The following is a 21,073-nucleotide window of genomic DNA, read 5'->3' on the forward strand; positions in this document are numbered from 1 at the left end:
TACAGAAATCTTTGTTTTTTAAACTATTCTTAAGTGGGTGGGTTACTTTCCCATTATATATGAAAGGTTTAACCTTTTCAAATGTTTTGTGTTTCAACCCAGCAATTCTTGAGATACTTACATTTTAACTCAACAAGCAAAAAATACTGAAGACAAATACATAAATCAGCAACAATTTAAAAAAATAAAGATTAGTATTGTCTCTGTGATGTTCAAATGAATGGAAGCCATTTATGTCAATGACAGTGTTGTGTTGTTGAACTGGCTCATCTCTAATTCCTTTGTTTGCCTCTAGCTTCTAAAATTATTCCTGAAATAAGTACAGTGGCAAGCTAATTTTCTACATTCATTTACATAATTGCCATCATAACTTCTTTTATCTTTCATCACTTTACAACTAAAAGCTCAGAATGTTTCTATACAATTATTGTTTTTTTGCATTAAGTTTCCTAAGAATTATTGAAAGGGTTGATGATTTCAGATCTTATTCTTATAAATATTAACCTAGAATAGAGCAAACAGGTGTCTTCTCAGAATATGAACACTTAGAATAAACAGGGAAGTAATTTGGACACTTAATATAAAGAGGGAAATTTATTTTAGGAATTTATGATGCCATGGTTTAACTAGACATTGGAATATAAATAAGATTAGAGAACACACAGGCTAAATGAAAATAGATACCTTTGGCCATGTTTTATGAGTGATTTGAGATACTTTGGAATTAAAATAAAAAAGAATGAAACATCCAAAACACCCTTTGTCAATCTTGACCAAGTGCTCATATATTTACTTCACTGTATCTTAAAAAAAATCATGCTCTGGGCACATTTATGCAGCCAGATTAATCAAAGATTGGATAGATTATATATATATATATACACATATATACATACATATATATATTTAATCTACTATTAAATATTAAATATATGTGTAATTAAATATATAATATATTTATAAATATATTTATAAATATATTATATATTTAATTAAATATATATATTTAATTCAGCTTTCTATAAGTTCATTGATTTTAGTTAAAAGGTTGCTTAGGGATTTGACTAACAGTATAATTCAGACTAAACTCTGATGGAAAATAAACTGCCAAACACAATGGAAAAAGAAATTTTTGTCAGATTTACAAATAAAAATATTATAGATAAATTGAATAAATTCATATAATATATAAACATATGGTATATATTTAATGAAGGATTAATCTTTAAAAATATTTAAATACTTAAATAAATACAATTGGATTCTTCCAATAATTAACTGAGATATGTAAAAACAAATGTAAATGTATTGTTTCAGTATTTGTTATGCAAGACAAATAGCAAAAAAGCAACTTGTCAGATGTATTTTGAATAAAATTGTTTGATTTATGGTAATTTCTATTCCCTTATAATATTTAATTTGGTTAATTTATGGAAAAGTATATATTTCTCTATTAAAAGTGTAATCAGAATACTAATGCTTATTATGTGCCTATTTTTATCTGATTTATATATACTTTATCTAAGTCTTATGAAACACTGTGAGGTTGTTACTATACCCATTTAAAGATGAAAAGGGTTAAAGTCCCAGACATTAACTAAATCCCTGAAGAGCATTCCTTGTTCATGATAAGGCCAAGAAGTTACCTAGGTTATCTACCTCCACACCTCTATTTTTTCTATTCCAGTATACTACCTCTTATTTCTCAATAATCAGCATCACTTAGAAAATAAAGATTGATACTTCAGGGGAATAGTGACAAGATAGAAATTGCAGAGTTGAAATGCAATAGTGCCTTAGTCAAGCAAATCTAGAGGAAAAAAGTGTGCATTTCAAAATACACAATCAAAGCAAGAATAATGCTTTCTGACTATTTCTCCTGCAATTTTTATGTTGTTGTTGTTTAGTAGCTCAGTAGTGTCTGGCTCTTTTGTGACCGCATGGACTATAGCCCATCAGGCTCCTCTGTCCATGGGATTTCCCAGGCAAGAATATTGGAGCAGGTTGCCATTTCCGTCTCCAGAGGATCTTCCTGATCCAGGGATTGAACCTGTGTCCCCTATATTGGCAGACGGGTTCTTTACCAATGAGACACCAGGGAAGCTCCCTGCAATTTGTATAAAGAAATCAAATCTTCCAGTGCTGTAGTTTGGATTGGGGCAATTTCTTCTAGCTTGTAATATATATATTCTGGCTTTTTCCTAAGCTAGCATTCATGGGTTCAGTAATCAAGGACCATTCGTGGGTGTAGCTTCTTCAATATTACCCCTGTTTATTCAGTAATGAAATCTTGCTTTTTATCCCCCAAAGTTTGGACACTGCTGATCTAGTAGTCTTAGTTTCCACCATTCACCACCAAACACACTGTGGATTATTTTAAACTGCAAGTTGAGACTGCCTCTTGGCTCTTTTGGGCTTCCCAGGTGGCCCTAGTGGTAAAGAACTCGCCTGCTAATGCAGGAGGGTAAGAAACATGGGTTCAATCCCTGGATTGGGAAGATCCCCTCGAAGGGGGCATTACAACCCACTTCAGTATTCTTCCCCACCCCCCACCCCCCCACCACTCCAGTATTCTTACCTGGAGAATCCCTTGGACAGAGGAGTCTGGAGGGCCACAGTCTGTAGGATTGCAAAGAGTCAGACAGGATTGAGTGGCTTAAAAAACATGCAATTGGCTCTTTTGGGCTGCTGCTGCTAAGTCACATCGTTCATGTTCGACTCTGTGCGATCCCATAGACGGCAGCCCACCAGGCTCCTCCGTCCTTGGGATTCTCCAGGCAAGAATGCTGGAGTGGGTTGCCATTTCCTTCTCCAATGCATGAAAGTGAAAAGTGAAAGTGAACTCGCTCAGTCATGTCCGACTCTTTGCAACCCCATGGACTGTAGCCCACCAGGCTCCTCCACCCATGGGATTTTCCAGGTAAGAGTACTGGAGTGGGGTGCCATTGCCTTCTCCACTTTTGAGCTACAGATGACCATATATTGTCAGGCATAATGAGTGTGCTAGTTGTGGTGGTTGATCTTGAATTTCAGGAGGTAATTGGGTTACTAACTATACAATGTGAATGAAAAGAGAGTTATGTGTAGAACTCAGAAGATTCTCTGGGATGCCTCTTAGCTATGCTATATCCTGCAAATTGAGTCAGTGGAGAACTACAATCCATTTCAGGTAGGACTGTATCAATTCAGTAAATCAGTTCAGAGGGTGTTAAAATTTGAGTTACTCCTGTAGGCAAAGACCTTCAACCAGTTGAAGGCAAAGGAGACATGGAATGGAATAGAAGAAGTGAGATACATATCAGTTACAATCATGTTACTACTTGCAGAAATGAGGACTGCAAGAGTTATGGGTATTTCTTCCTAATTTTTATGGATATATAGTTTCAACAACTATTTTTCATTTTCCATCTCTCATTCTTCTAACATCTAACATCAAAGTTGAAAATACTAAGTAATTAAACTGTTTGACATTTTAGTTATAAGATATTAGAGAGACTGACTCAGCCAGAAGAATGAGTATTACTGAAAATGGAAAAAAGGACATTGTACCCATTATAAGGAAGTTAGTTAGCATGCTTTTGGTGGTATACATGGTAGATGTGTAATATTAGGCAGAAGTATGGCTTTGCTATCATCTTTACTTGGAAGTTAAGTGTGGTTAAAAGAGGTCTGTTGGTGCCTAGCTGACAAGGGATTGGCTATGGTGGCTTTCAAATGTGCTGACATCTAAACTGAACTACACTTCCCAGAATTTTTTTTTTTAATGTTTTGCTTAAATTTGGACACAAGGGTTATCTATGTGAGACTTGGAAGGTGAAAAAAAAAAAGCAATAACTCCGTTCACTCTGTTGTTCAGTAACCTAGTCACGTTTGACTCTTTGTGACCCCATGGGTTGCAGCACGCCAAGCTTCCCTGTCCTCCACTATCTCCCGGAGTTTGCTCAAGTTCATGTGAACTGAGCTGACGATGTTATCAAACCATCTCACCCTCTGCCACCCTCTATGCAGGTTGATAAGGTCTTGCTCTTATGCAGCTCATCAGAGTTTCTGCAGAGCTGCTCACAAACTGTTTTGGCATGATCAGCAGCCCAGCTCAGATCTCCAGCTCCTGCTGGAACTCTGTTGTTAACATCTCAGCTCCAAGCTAAGTACAAGTTTGATTCTTTGGTAGAATGATAGCTTCTTCTAGGAGTCATCCATGACATTGAGATTGGAGACTTGGAATGAGAAGAGTCCAGTTTGGCTCTCATGAGATGGAGATAGGAGTTTCATTTGTCATTGCTCTTCTCTACTTCTTGTTCATGTTTTGAGCCTTAACACATGTTTTGTGCCTTTAGACTCCAAGAATAGATGATGGAGATGAAATGGCAGACCAAGACTATCTGCCACCACAGATGCATCAAGTCCAAGCTCTTTAGTAAATCTCTTATTCTACACCATCCCTAACCATTCTATTTCTATAATACTGACACTATCTTCTTTTAAATATATTACCTTTCATTTCTCAATAATCAAAACTGTTTAGGAGATAGATGTTCATATTTTGAAGGTATATTGTCAGAACAAAAATTTTTTAAGTTGGAAACTAGAGTGTATCAAAATTAGATAGATGATTTTCTGTAAGAATATTTCAAGTTTTACCACCTTTAAAGTGAAAGTGAAAGTGAAGTCCCTCAGTTGTGTCCAACTCCTTGCAACCTGTGGACTGTAGCCCGCCAAGCTCCTCCGTCCATGGGATTCTCCAGGCAAGAATACTGGAGTGGGTTTCCATTTCCTTCTCCAGGGGATCTTCCTGACCCAGGGATCAAACCCAGGTCTCCCGCATTGCAGGAAGATGCTTTTTAACCTCTGCACCACCAGGGAAGCCCTTAAATACAAGAATACCTTAAAGTCATGTCAAACTAAATATCTTAAACCACTTCTTCCATAACTTGTTGTTGAAGAGTCAAGCCTCTCAGTAGAGATTTTTAATCCTGTGACCAGTTCATTATTAAAATATCATGATGATGTTACGAATTTAACTATAGTGCTATGCGTCGTGGAGACTGAATTTACTTCAAAAGTTATTCCATCTAATGGGGAATAGTAGGAAACTGGAAAATCAAGTAAAATGTGTCCAAATTAGCTCAGTTATATGTACTGAAGGACTTCCCTTGTGGCTCGGACAGTAGGAATCTCCCTGCAATGAGGAAACCTGGGTTTGAACCATGGGTTAGGACGATTCCCTGGAAAAAGGAATGATAAGAGGAGAAGCAAAAAGCAAAGGAGAAAAGGAAAGATATAAGCATCTGAATGCAGAGTTCCAAAGAATAGCAAGAAGAGATAAGAAAGCCTTCCTCAATGATCAATGCAAAGAAATAGAGGAAAATAACAGAATGGGAAAAGACTAGAGATCTCTTCAAGAAAATTAGAGATACCAAGGGAACATTTCATGCAAAGATGGGCTCAATAAAGGACAGAAATGGTATGGACCTAACAGAAGCATAAGATGTTAAGAGGAGGTGGCAAGAATACACAGAAGATCTGTACAAAAAAGATCTTCATGATACTCTTCCAGATTATCTTGATTAGCTTCCAGATAATCACGATGGTGTGATCACTCACTTAGAGCCAGACATCCTGGAATGTGAAGTCAAGTGAGCCTTAGTAAGCATCACTACGAACAAAGCTGGTGGAGGTGATGAAATTCCAGTTGAGCTATTTCAAATTCTGAAAGATGATGCTGTGAAAGTGCTGCACTCAATATGTCAGCAAATTGGAAAACTCAGCAGTGGCCACAAAACTGGAAAAGGTCAGTTTTCATTCCAATCCCAAAGAAAGGCAATGCAAAAGAATGCTCAAACTACCACACAATTGCACTCATCTCACACGCTAGTAAAGTAATGCTCAAAATTCTCCAAGCCAGGCTTTAGCAACATGTGAACTGTGAACTTCCAGATATTCAAGTTGGTTTTAGAAAAGACAGAGGAACCAGAGATCAAATTGCCAACATCTGCTGGATCATTGAAAAAGCAAGAGAGTTCCAGAAACACATCTATTTCTGCTTTATTGACTATGCCAAGGCATTTGACTGTGTGGATCACAATAAACTGTGGAAAATTCTGAAAGAGATGAGAATATCAGACCACCTGACCTACCTCTTGAGAAACCTATATGCAGGTCAGGAAGCAACAGTTAGAACTGGACATGGAACAACAGACTGGTTCCAAATAGGAAAAGGAGTACGTCAAGGCTGTATATTGTCACCCTGCTTATTTAACTTCTATGCAGAGTACATCATGAGAAACGCAGGGCTGGAAGAAACACAAACTGGAATCAAGATTGCCGGGAGAAATATCAATAACCTCAGATATGCAGATGACACCACCCTTATGGCAGAAAGTGAAGAGGAGCTAAAAAGCCTCTTGATGAAAGTGAAAGAGAGCGAAAAAGTTGGCTTAAAGCTCAACATTCAGAAAACGAAGATCATGACATCTGGTCCCATCACTTCATGGGAAATAGATGGAGAAACAGTGGAAACAGTGTCAGACTTTATCTTAGGGGGCTCCAAAATCACTGCAGATGGTGACTGCAGCCATGAAATTAAAAGACGCTTACTCCTTGGAAGAAAAGTTATGACCAACCTAGATAGCATATTCAAAAGCAGAGACATTACTTTGCCAACAAAGGTCCATCTAGTCAAGGCTATGGTTTTTCCTGTGGTCATATATAGATGTGAAAGTTGGACTGTAAAGAAGGCTGAGCACTGAAGAATTGATAGTTTTGAACTGTGGTGTTGGAGAAGACTCTTGAGAGTCCCTTGGACTGCAAGGAGATCCAACCAGTCCATTCTGAAGGAGATCAGCCTTGGGATTTCTTTGGAAGGAATGATGCTAAAGCTGAAACTCCGTACTTTGGCCACCTGATGCGAAGAGTTGACTCACTGGAAAAGACTCTGATGCTGGGCGGGATTGGGGGCAGGAGGAGAAGGGGACAACAGAGGATGAGATGGTGTACCAACTCAATGGATGTGAGTTTGAGTGAACTCTGGGAGTTGGTGATGGACAGGGAGGCCTGGTGTGCTGCAATTCATGGGGTGGCAAAGAGTCAGACATGACTGAGTGACTGAACTGAACTGAACCCACTCTGGTGTTGTTGCCTGAAGAATCCCATGGACAGGAGACTAGCAGGCTACAGTTCATGGGGATCACAAAGAGTTGGACATGACTGAGAGACTAACACTTACTGCAGTTTAGTTCAGTTGCTCATTCATATCTGGGTCTTTGCAACCCCATGAACTGCAGCACACCAGGCTTCCTTAGCCATCATCAACACCTGGAGCCTGTTCAAACTCATGTGCATTGAGTTGGTGATACCATCCTACCATCTCATCCTTTGTCATCCCCTTCTCCTTCCCCCTTCAATCTTTTCCAGCATCAGAGTCTTTTCCAATGAGTCAATTCTTCACATCAGATGTCCAAAGTATTGGAGTTTCAACTTCAGCATCAGTCCTTCCAAAGTATAGTCAGGGCTGATTTCCTTTAGACTGGACTGGTTCAATCTCCTTGCAGATCAAAGGACTCTCAAGAGCCTTCTCCAACAACACCACAGTTCAAAAGCATCAGTTCTTTGGCTCTCAGCTTTCTTTATAGTCCAACTCTCACATCCATACATGACTACTGGAAAAACCATAGCTTGGATTAGATAGACCTTTGTTGGCAAAGTAATATCTGTGCTTTTTAATCTGCTGTCTAGGTTGGTCATAGCTTTTCTTCCAAGGAGCAACTGTCTTTTAATTTCATGGCTGCAACCAGCATCTGCAGTGATTTTCGAGTCCCCCAACATAAAGTCTCTCACTGTTTCCATTGTTTCCCCATCTATTTGCCACGAATTGATGGGACTGAAGGTCATGATCTCAGTTTTCTGAATGTTAAGTTTTAAGCCAATTTTTTCACTCTCCTCTTTCACTTTCATCAAGATGCTCTTTAGTTCTTTTTGCTTTCTGCCATAAGTGTGGTGTCATCTGCGTATCTGAAATTATTGATGTTTTTCTTGACAATGTTGATTCCAGCTTGCGCTTCATCTAGCCTGGCATTGTGCATGATGTACTCTGTATATAAGTCAAATAAGCAGAGTGTCAATATTCAGCCTTGACGTACTCCTTTCCCAATTTGGAACTGGTCTGTTGTTCCATGTCCAGTTCTAACTGTTGCTTCTTGAACTGCATACAGATTTCTGAGGAGGCAGGTAATGTGAACTGGTATTCCCATCTCATTAAGAATTTTCCAGAGTTTGTTGTGATCCACACAGTCAAATGTTTTGGTGTAGTCAATAAAGCACTTACTTTCTTACTTATATGTATTGAAATGTTTGGACATGACTCATATCTTCAAATTGTTCTAAAATTTACATAGAAAAATTGTGCAATTATTCACTAAAATTATATAGAGTATGAATTAGGCATATCACTGGCAAAGCTTTTACTATTAAGATTTGTGTAATTGTCTATTTTACATTCTGTATTGTCTTAATTGAAGTCAAACAACAATAATATTTTTGCTGTTATGAAAGTTAAATGTAATACTTATAATTTTGTTTCATCTTTACTTTTTTCTCCAAGTACCAAGAACACTATGTAATAGTTTTACTATTTTTTATTCAACTTGACATTGGATATCCTAGCCAGAGCATATGGTCAAGAAAAGAAAGTAAAAGGCATCCAAATTGAAAAGGAAGACATAAATAGATGATATTATATAGAGAAAATCCTGAAGATTCCACAAAATTGTATTAGAAATAAATTCAGTAAAGTTGCAGGATAAAAAAATCATAAGCCATCAGTGATATACCTATGATTACATATTTCCACTTGTGTTTTTAAAATAACTCAGTTAAGCTATCAAATTTCTTCCCAAAAGCTTTTTTGTAAGAAAACTGTAACTTTGAGAAAATGAAAATTTCTTATTTGGTTAAAGTGCTTGATGACAAAATATATAACTGCACATAATTTTCTAAAATTTATGGAAATGTTTCCTGCTTATTCAAACATTTTTTATTGCTAACCAAAACAAAGGAAAAGATGAGGTATTAAAAATATTTCAATTTTAAAAATTGCAACCTCAACTTTAGATTAAAGGACAAGTAACATTATCAAATCCTTGAGTCAAAATATTGTAATCATTAGTTCTAAATTTTGTTTTACTAACATAACATACTAATTATATGGATATAAATCAGTCAGATATTAAAGTATAACTCTCATAATGTATCATCAAAAAATTGAAACTATTTAAGAGGGCAAAAGACTTTAAAATTGTCAGTTAAGACATAGTTAGATACAGTAATGTACTCCCTAATTATAATATGATTAGTTATAGAATTGTATCAGTTATCCATATATTAATGATTAATGCTATCTCAAAATGATAATATAATTAAATTATTAATAACAACTTATCCTAGATTAAAAATAAATCATTTTGAAATAAATTTATAACAAGTATCCCCCAATTCCAAAAGTATGTAAAAGGTATATTTAGGAATAATCATTAGAGTGGCTTTTTAAAAGTAACAAAAACTTTTAAAAATTAAAAAAATAGTTGTGTATCCTCAAATAGGGAACTTTTTGGAAAAATGGATTGCACAGTAATTTTATAGCCATGAATAATTCATTTAACATACTATGGGTTGGGAAGAAAGTTCTCCAAAGTACAGAGGAGTAAGAAAATTGATTATGGAATAGCAATGATAAAACTAGTAACAATTATAATAATAATTCATAGCACTTACTACCTGCTTACTATGAGTCAACCCCTTTTCAGTAGTTTTATAGATATTACTTAATTCTCACAGCTTTGTTTTTTAGGTACTATGAGTATCCTTTTTGTACAAAGGAAGATGCTGAAACTCCAAAAAACAAAGAGAATAAGCAACGTGCTCAAGAACTCATGCAGCACAATTGACGCTTGAAGAACAAGGTAGTTAGGGGCATCCCACTCGGTCAAAAATCCATTCATAGCTTTTGAGTCCCCCAAACTTAACTAATAGCCTACTGTGACTAGAAGCCTTCTTGATAAACAGCTGATTAACACATATCCTGTATATGTACTGTATTCTTACGCAGGCAAAGAAAAGTTATTAAGAGAAAAGAAAATGCTTTTAAGAAAATCATGAGAAGGAGAAAAAACATTTACAGTACTGGACTGTATTTATTAATACCTTAACTTTGCATCCTCTGTTTACAAACTGAATCATCCATCTTTCAGTCCTAGTATCATATATTGTCTTATACGACACCAAACACTGTAGATGTTATGTGTATTAACATAATACTAGGCGTAAAACATGAAAAGATATTGTATTCATATTTATTTACAGGGGTATAACAATTCATGCATTGATAACAAAAGAGTAGTAATACAATAGCTTTATGGCATATTAGTGTAATCAATTAGATTGCTTTATGGTAGTCTTGCCTGTATGCTAATAAATGAATTATTACAAAAATTTTATGACATACAGTATTACAGACATATTCATAATACAGTATTGAAAACATTGTTATGTTAAAAACTTTCATTTATGATAGGTTAATATACAATATCTTCAATTATGAGAAAAACATGCTTTATGATAATGTAATTATTTAAAAGCAAAGTTAGAAAACAGAAAAGAAAAGTAACACAGTATTAATTTTACATTAAATATCACTTACCTTCTGCTTATGCAAGGATAGACTAGTGTTTATACATTATTTATGTATTCATGATAATCCTTAATTTTTTTTGATGTTTTTGGACTATCTTGCTTAGTAATTAACTCTCTATGGGAAATGTATTAAATTCCCTGGGCTGTGCTGTGCTCAGTCATTTCAGTGTGTCCAGCTCTTTGTGACCCTGTGGACTATAGCCCTCCAGGTTCTTCTGTCCATGGGATTTTGCAGGCAAGAACAGTGGAGTAGATAACCATGCCCTTTTTCAGGGGATCTTCCTGACTCAGGGATGGATCCTGTATATCTTGTGTCTTCTGCATTGCAGGTATATTCTTTAGCCACTGAGCTATCTGAGAAGTCCATTAAATTCCTTAGTTCAGGATAAAGGTATTGGCAGGATTTTGACCTTCAGAAAAAAATGGAGTTGTTATTTACATTTTAATTCCATGGGACTTCCAAATATTTCAGAGAGAATATTCCAAGCTCCAGATTGAGATGAATGATCATTCTCTATATCTTAAATTAAAATTATACTTCATTTTCTATAACTTTCTTATGGAGCTTAATTTGATTAATAGTTATACTATTTTTTTTTTAAAGAAATTAGAGATAACTTTAGTATATTAGCTTACAGTGCAAATTTTGCCTTTCTTTTATTTAATCTTACCTAGTGACTTCCCTTTCGCTTTTCACTTTCATGCATTGGAGCAGAAAATGGCAACCCACTCTGGTGTTCTTGCCTGGCGAATCCCAGGGACGGTTGGAGCCTGGTGGGCTGTCGTCTATAGGGTCGCATAGAGTCGGACACAACTGAAGCGACTTAGCAGCAGCAGCAGCAGATATATGAAAATGAGATAGTCAGAAAACATATAGGAAATGGATTACTGTGAAAAGGAGAAAGTTAATTTCTATGAGGCAAGAGTAACACACAATTTGCAAAGCAGTATTAAGATAAAGCAATTTTAAAGGTTAATCAGAGGAATTTTCATTTAAACAAATTTCCTAACACCAAATTATGAAAATAACTATTGCATTTTACAAGTATCTTTGCTTTGCAGTTTTTAGTACCATCATATCATGATGATTTTTCACAATTTGATTTCTAAGCCCCAACTGTGAGGGTCTTCATTTTATGGCTCAGCGGTAAAGGATCCACCTATAATCTAGGAGAGATGCAGGTTCTATTCCTGGGTGGTGAAGATCTCTTGGTGAAGGAAAAGGCAACCCCCTGCAGTATGCTTGCCTGGGAAAATCTCCTGGACAGAGAAGCCTGGTGGGCTATGGGCTACAATCCATGGATTTGCAAAGAGATGGACACGACTTAGTGACGAAACAACAGCAACAACTGTGAGACAAAGGATTGTATGCTCCAGCTGGGGAGATCAGTGTTTGGAGATGTCCTCAAGGTCAAAAAGACAAGGCTTCCAAGTACTGAGTGTTTTTTCTGGCATGCTTTATTGCTTCTTAAAGGAAATTATGACACAGAATAGTTGTGCCAAAGAGGATACTGTCAAACTTAGCAAAGAAGCTAATTAAAGTACAAAATATTCTTAATGTAAGATTTGATAGCAATTTCTTTTCAGCAGCAAGTTACAGGTAATTTTGTAGTTACCTAAGTGGCTTTTTATTTCTGAAATTGTGTTGTACTGACTAAGATTTTCTTGTTCTTTTCATTCTTTGTCATTTTTAATATCTTTAGTGATTTTGAAATATTTGATGCTGGATCATTCTGCTGCAAATATGACCTGTCATTCCAACAAATGGACTGATTGAATCTGTCACACGGGTGGGATTTATAGTAAATTCACCACAGCACAAGTAAAACCATTAGAAATTGCATTGGTTTAAATGACTGAATATGAGAGCCTCCTGATTCTATCAGCAAGATGGCTTATATTTTCCCTCCAAATGACTATGGAGAGTCTTAAAATTATATCAATTTTAATGTGCATATGCTGCTGTGTTGATTTCTATTTCAGATCTGTAACATGGTTTTGGTCTCTAGAAGTCTCTATATTGAAATAATTCATGAGAAGGATTAATTAGATTTTTATACTACAAAGTGTTTTGCCTTTAAAACAATGGATATATATATATACACACACACACACTATTTCTTCAATATTTTAATTATTATATATTACACACATATAAACATAATTTAAATGGATTACTCTTTATAGTACTTATAAGAATTTTTTAAATATTTATTTTATTTTAGCTTTCAGACTGTCCCATTGAAATGGGAAAATATTGTAATGAATCAGAAAAGATCTACATCTTGGAGTAAGTGTTCGGATATTGATAACTGGAAAACAAATGAGTGATTATGTTTTTGTCATTATTCATACAATACTTGCTGTTCCAAATAAAATACTTTGAATCCTTTTCACCTTTAAAGAAAATGCAAATTTAACTTTTCAAATTTTAACACATAGCCATCTTTTTTACAAATATAAAAAAATTTCATTATTTTATGTAGACCAGTGCATTTTATGTTCTTTGTCTCCACACGCTTGATCACCTGCATTTTTTAGAGTTTTCAAATTTAATGTAGTCATGTTTCACAGTGTATTTTACTTTACTAATCTAACTGTTCAATTTGATACTATGCTTATCTGAATATAAAACATAATAAAAATAACCTTTTAATAGTCTTGTAAAACAGAGCACATAAAACAAGAACATTTATTTTAGTTGAAGACATGTGCTAATTTTTTATTGAGAAATACATTAAACATTGATACATCCAACCTCTGATTGAACCTTCAGACTTGTCATATATAGGGGCTGTTGAAGATTTATTGCACAATATAAAATTAGGCATATACAGTAAACTTGATAGTAAATGACCTTTGTAGACAGGAGACTGCCACAGAGAAAAGTTGCACAACAGAAGGGGATTTGAAAAACATATTTAAAGACGTTCAAAGATGAGTGATGGAAACTGAACACATAAAGAGAAAAAAATATTCTCCAATGAAATAGATATGCAGAAAATATACTTTCTGAAATGAATAGATGTTTTAACATCTCTAATTCATTTGTAATACAACAATCCACACGGAAGAACAGGTGTTTAATTCCAAACATATAAATATGCCTATTTAGTCATGCCACTTTCACAAAGTACTTATAAAATACAAATATAAAAAGACCTGTTTAATCCATTAAAAAGTACAAATTAGCAGAGCAATAAAAACTCATTTAAGGATAAATATGTGTCAAAAACAAGCAATGATCTGACAGGAGGTTGATTTCACTGTGAATTGAATTTAACACATTTCATGTGCTGTTAAGTCCGTTTCTCTCCTCTTCTTCCTGCTTTCCCTCTTTCTCTCTCTGCTTAAGTGGATTCGTGAATTGTCCATCAGCATCAGTCTTCTTTGGGAATAAAAACAAAAATGCTTGCTGCTGTTGCTGCTGCTAAGTCGATTCAGTCGTGTCCGACTCTGTGCGACCCCATAGACGGCAGCCCACCAGGCTCTGCCATCCCTGGGATTCTCCAGGCAAGAACACTGGAGTGGGTTGCCATTTCCTTCTCCAATGCATGAAAGTGAAAAGTGAAAGTGAACTCGCTCAGTCGTGTCCGAATCTTCACGACCCCATGGACTGCAGCCCACCAGGATCCTCCGTCCATGGGATTTTCCAGGCAAGAGTACTGGAGTGGGGTGCCATTGCCTTCTCCGTCAAAAACGTCTATTGCAGCTCAAATTTATTGGCATGATGACCTAATGAATTTTTAATTGGAATTGGGCAAAAAATATCTTGAAGCTTTAACATTGTTTGCTCAAAAAGTTTAAAGAAAAAAATGTTACATCGGAAAGACAAAAAGCTATATAAAAATATTTCAAGGTGATGACATTTATTTCTTACTAATGAGCATGCATTTATTGATTTTTAAAAGAAAAAACCTACACCTACTATCAAAAAACAATGTTAATAATAAGTATGTCTAGAAATGGAATCAATTTTTCTCAATATGTTAGAGAAAATTCATATTTTAAAATCTATTTTTCTACAATATACAAGAGTGGATGGTACTTGGAAGTTTTCTTAAAATTTCTGAACACATAATTTCTTGATTTTTGTGTAAGTTTAAGTTATACTGTATGGGTTTTTTCCCTGTGTAAAAGAGCTAAGGTTCTCAGAGAGGCATATTAAAATTCTTTAGTGTTTCAAAAACATTGACACATACTATCATTTTTTTTTAAGGTAAAATATCTACAATTAACCATTTTCCTACCAAATTGAATTATTTCTTCTAAACAAATGATACATTTGTAGTACTTTATTAATATTGGCATCAGTTCAGTTCAGCTCAGTCACTCAGTCATGTCTGACTCTTTGCTACCCCATGGTCTGTCCACGGAATTCTCCAGGCAAGAATACTGGAGTGGGTTGCCATTCCTTTCTCCAGGATATCTCGCTGACCTAGGGATCAAACCCGGATCTCCTGCATTGCAGGCAGATTCTTTACCATCTGAATTACTAGAAGCCAGATGCAGTTGTTCACTTCTGAGCCCTAAGAGCAAACATCAAGTAATAAATCATATCAAGGTTTTAAGGGGGTGCAGAGGAAGTGGGAACATTCTCCTACAGTAAATACTCCTGTGCCATCATACCCCTTTAACAGATGGTACTGTTTAGCCATGAAATTGAATTGAGTAGCATAACCTATCTCTTTTTCTTATTGCAGAGATTCAATACAAGAGATAAAAGGGAAATCATAACTAAGGGCTGAACCTGATCATTAACACAGCTTTGCCCTCTTATTGCGTTTCCTGTTCGGAGACTCTTCTGGGATTTTGTTAAAGACGTCCCACGTTTTCTTTTTTTTCAATTCTTTCTTTATTACTTTCACTTTTCTTCCTTTTTTTTTTTTTTTAAATAGAATTTCTTTTTGGCTAGAGAGTACCAAGACAAAAACAAACAAACAAACAAACCAATCAGCCACCATCCTTTTGATAGAATTCAGAGGGAAATCTTTATTACTAGAATAAAGATTCCAGTTGAAGAAAACATTTTTCTTACCCGAATTTATTCTCCCTACTTCTCCCTACATGATATCATTGAAATCCATCTTTTTTTTTAATCTTTGTAAATTTCTTTCACTTTTAATGGAAGTAGACTTTGAAATACTGACATGAAGGTTTGTGCGTGAAGTAAAGCTGCTTGAAGGACTTCAAAGGTGACCTGGTAAAGAATGCTTGTAACACAGGAGACATAGGACATGTGGGTTTGATCCCTGGGTTGGGAGGATCGCTTGGAGGAGGAAATGGCAACCCACTCCAGTATTCTTGTCTAGAAAGTGCCATGGACAAGAGGAGCCTGGGAGGCTACAGTCCACTGGGCCTCAAAGAGCTGGACACAACTGAAGTGACTGAGCACGCAGCACGCAAAGCTGGTCAGAGACATTGACCAAGAGAAATACCACCTCCTCCTTTCTCTTTTCTCTTCCACATGGCTTCACAGCAAGCCTGCCCAGCAATTCTCCAGTCATTTCCTCACTGTGCAGCCTAGAATGCTGCCTTGAAGACCTTCTCTCAAGATCTGTGTGCTTTGTTGTTTTCACATTTTGAGGCTACTGAGGTGACTGCAGTAAAGTTCAGAGATTAGAGTAAATTTTGCTGCAACTAATGATTGATGAATATATATATATTTAAAAATTTTTATTTATAGTAAAGTTCTAGTGTTAGGCTAAAATGTTTCAAAGTTAGGATGACACAAGGAATGCAGTATTTAATTCCACAAGGTATACATTTTATCAGAGAAGGCAGTGGCGCCCACTCCAGTGCTCTTGCCTGAAAAATCCCATGGACAGAGGAGCCCGGTGGGCTGCAGTCCATGGGGTCGCTCAGAGTTGGACACGACTGAGCGACTTCGCTTTCACTTTTCACTTTCATGCATTGGAGAAGGAAATGGCAACCCACTCCAGTGTTCTTGCCTGGAGAATCCCAGGGATGGGGGAGCCTGGTGGGCTGCTGTCTCTGGGGTCGCACAGTCGGACACGACTGAAGCAACTTAGCAGCAGCAGCAGCATACACTTTATAGAAATACATTAAGCTGTTTGCAGTGTTTTTGACACTCACTAGAAGTAAATTAAGAATTAAGACACTCTTTTGGCAATCCATAAATAAAATCGTTTAATTTTTACTGAATTTTCTCTTTCTTTTCTTTACTTTGCTCCCAATAAAGTCACTGTTAACCTTTTAATTTCTTATTCTTTATCTATTCAGCACAGTTTTATATAGCATTTATGCTGTGCCATGTACTATGATGACCTTGAAGATACAGTAGTGGTTAAGATCACAAAGTTCTTGTCTTCAAGGTATGTACAGACTACTTAGAGAAACAGAAATAAATGATACAATGAGTGTTGCAATGGAAATAATTACTAAAGAAGCTTGTGAACTTATGCCTTCTAATCCCATTCTTCTGCAATTATAGGAGCATAACCTTCTTGCCTTCCTTTCTTTCCACAATCAATTCTGTCTCACTTGAAGAATTTTTTCCTTCTGTTTAATGGATGAATTGTTGTCTAAGGAGGCCTTACAAATAGCTGTGAAAAGAAGAGAAGCAAAAGGAAAAAATGAAAGATATACCTATTTGAATGCAGAGTTCCAAAGGATAGCAAAGAAAGCTAAGAAAGGCTTCCTCAGTGATCAGTGCAAAGAAAGAGGGGAAAACAATAGAATGGGAAAGACTAGAGATCTCTCCAAGAAAATTAGAGATACCAAGGGAACATTTCATGCAAAGATGGGCACAATAAAGGACAGAAATGGTGTGGACCTAACAGAAACAGAAGATAATAAGAAGAGGTGGCAAGAATACACAGAACTATACAAAAAAATCTTCACGACCCAGGTAATCATGATGGCGCAATCACTCATCTAGAGCCAGACATCCTGGAATGTGAAGTCAAGTGGGCCTTAGGAAACATCACTATCAACAGAGCTAGTGAAGGTGATGGAATTTCATTTGAGCTAGTTCAAATCCTAAAAGATGATGCTGTGAAAGTGCTGCATTCAATATGCTAGCAAATTTGAAAAACTCAGCAGTGGCCACAAGACTGGAAAAGGTCAGTTTTCATTCCAATCCTAAAGAAAGGCAATGCCAAAGAATGCTCAAACTACCACACAATCGTACTCATCTCACACGCTAACAAAGTAATGCTCAAAATTCTTCAAGCCAGGCTTCAATAGTATGTGAACCATGAACTTCCAGATATTCAAGCTGGATTTAGAAATGGCAGAGGAACCAGAGATCAAATTGCCAACATCCACTGGATCATTGAAAAGCAATAATACTTCTGCCTTATTGGCTATGCCAAAGCCTTTGACTGTGTGGATCACAAGTAACTGTGGAAAATTCTTAAAGGGATAGGAGTACCAGACCACCTGACCTGCCTCCTGAGAAATCTGTAAGCAGGTCAAGAAAAAACTGTTAGAACTGGACATGGAAGAGCATAATGGTTCCAAATTGAGAAAGGAGTATGTAAAGGCTATATATTGTCACCCTGCTTATTTAACTTATATGCACAGTACATCATGCATGGTGCCATACTGGATGAAGCACAAGCTGGAATCAAGATTTCCCAGAGAAGTATCAATAACCTCAGATATGCAGGTGACACGATACTTATGGCAGAACGTGATGAAGAACTAAAGAGCCTCTTGATGAAAGTGAAAGAGGAGAGCGAAAATGTTGGCTTAAAACTCAACATTCAGAAAACTAAAATCATGGCATCTGGTCCCATCACTTCATGGAAAATAGATAGGGAAATAGTGGAAATAGTGACAGACTTTATTTTTGGGGGGCTCCAAAATCACTGCAGTTGGTGACTGCAGCCATGAAATTAAAAGACGCTTGCTTCTTGGAAGAAAAGTTATGACCAACCTAGATAGCATATTCAAAAGCAGAGACATTACTTTGCCAACAAAGGTCCATCTAGTCCAAGCTATGGTTTTTCCAGTAGTCATGTGTAGATGTGAGAATTAGACTAAAGAAAGCTGAGTGCCAAAGAATTGATGCTTTTGAACCGTGGTGTTGGAGAAGACTTTTCAGAGTCCCTTGGACTGCAAGGAGATCCAACCAGTCCATCCTAAAGGAAATCAGTCCTGAATGTGCATTAGAAATACTGATGCTGAAGCTGAAACTTCAATCCTTGGCCACCTTATGCGAAGAACTGACTCATTTGAAAAGATCCTGATGCTGGGAAAGATTGAGGGCGGGTAGAGAAGAGGACGACAGAGGATGAGATGGCTGGATGGCACCACCGACTCAAATGACATGAGTTTGAGTGAACTCCAGGGGTTGGTGATGGACAGGGAGGCCTGTGGTGCTGCAGTCCATGGGGTGACAAAGAGTCGGACACGACTGAGATAGTGAACTGAAGTGAATGGATAAATTAGCACTTTTAATATAGTCATTTCAAAATCCCTGTAGAATATTTGACATCAGGAGTATTCGTGTTTCATCCTCTACTGAGAGTTTCTTTTTTGATTATGGGTCACATTTTCTTCTGCTTTGGAGTGAGTTTAAAATTTTAGGATACATGGAAAATTTGGACTTCCCATATGGCTTAGTGGGAAAGAATCCACCTGCCAATACAGGAGAGAGATGTGGGTTCATTCCCTGTGTTGGGATGACCCCTGGAAAAGGAAATGGCAACCACTCTACTATTCTTGCCTGGGAAATCCCATGGATAGAGGAGTTTTGGGGGCTACAATCCATGGGCTGGCAAAAGGGTCAGACATAACTTAGTGACTAAACAAAGACAATAATTCCAATGTAAAATAAAAACTAAAAGAAACATTTATAACTTAAAAAAATTGAAGGTAGAGTTAATATGTCTTTGACGGTAGATCACAACAAACCATGGAAAATTATTGAAGAGCTGGAAATACCAGACCATCTTACCTGTTCCCTGAAAAGCCTGTATGCAAGACAAGAAGCAATAGTTAGAAACAGACATGGACCAATGGACTGGTTTAAAATTGGGAAAGGAGGATGTCAAGGCTGTATATTGTCACTCTGTTCATTTAAGTTATATGCAGAGTACATTATGTGAAATGCTGGGTGGATGAATGACAAGCTGGAATCAAGACTGCCAGGAGAAATAGCAGCAACCTGAGATATGCAAATGATATCAATTTAATGGAAGAAAGTGAAGAGGAACTAAGAAGCTTCTTGAGGAGAGTGTAAGAGGAGAGTGAAAAAGATAACTTAAAACTCAACATTCAAAAAAGAAAGATCATGGCATCCAGTCCCAAAACTTTATGGCAAATGGTTGGGGAAACAATGGAAACAGTGACAGATTTTATTTTCTTTGGCTCTGGAATTACTACGGAATGTGACTGCAGTCATGAAATTAAAAGATGCCTACTCCTTGGAAGAAAGGCTATGACAAATCTAGACAGTGTACTGCCGTGTAAAAGTAAAAGATAAGGAGAAAGTGAAGGGTGCTTCCCTGGTGACTCAAATGGTAAAATTGCCTGCAATACAGGAGACCAGGGTTTAATCCCTGGGGAGAGAAGATCCCCTAGAGAAGGAAATAGGTACTGTGTACAAGTAAAAGATAAGGAGGTCAAACTCTAAATTCTTCTGGAAATAATGGATATATTACAGCTGAGTTTTCATTATTCATATTTTTAGTAGCCTCCTGCTTTTCCTGTTATCTCGTAGGCATGAATCATCAAGCCTCCTAAGAGATAATAGTTTTGTCTGTAGATCTGAACAGAGATTACTTTAGTTAGCACGTGGTTTGGCCATTTGGCAAACGTGAATTAATTGTTTGCCTACTTGCTTTTACTGCCCTAAGCTCTCAGGATGTTTCTGGCAGAGTTGGCAATCATTATTTTTACGTGCCCAACCCTTTCATCTTTTGTGTCATGCTCCTCGTGGTTATGATTTCCTCTTATATCTTGGCATAAGGCATATGGATATTTTCCCAATTGTACCTTAAGTAAAGTCGCTCAGTCGTGTCCGACTCTTTGCTACCCCACAGACTGTAGCCTACCAGGCTCCTCTGTCCATGGGATTTTCCAGGCAAGAGTACTGGAGTGGGTTGCTATTTCCTTCTCCTGCTACCAAACCCAATGGTGGTATCTCTTAAATTTTCTACTGTCCTGGCAACATTAAAGGGTTGTGTAGAGTAATCTTCCAAGAATCTCCTAAGATTTTCCTAGAACATATTATTTTACAGTGTACTGAATAGCTTCCTATGGAAGTTTCTTATTTCATAGAATTGAGAATAGTTATCTCAAAAGTATTCTTCTAACCAACGGATACTTTCACTAATTATTTATGGTCAATCCTTAAGTTGATATTACCATAAAATACAACTTTCATCAGAATCCATTGAGTGGTAAGTCAGGACTT

The sequence above is a fragment of the Oryx dammah genome, unplaced genomic scaffold, assembly GCF_014754425.2.
Source record: "Oryx dammah isolate SB20612 unplaced genomic scaffold, SCBI_Odam_1.1 HiC_scaffold_19, whole genome shotgun sequence".
Classification (NCBI taxonomy): Eukaryota; Metazoa; Chordata; class Mammalia; order Artiodactyla; family Bovidae; genus Oryx; species Oryx dammah.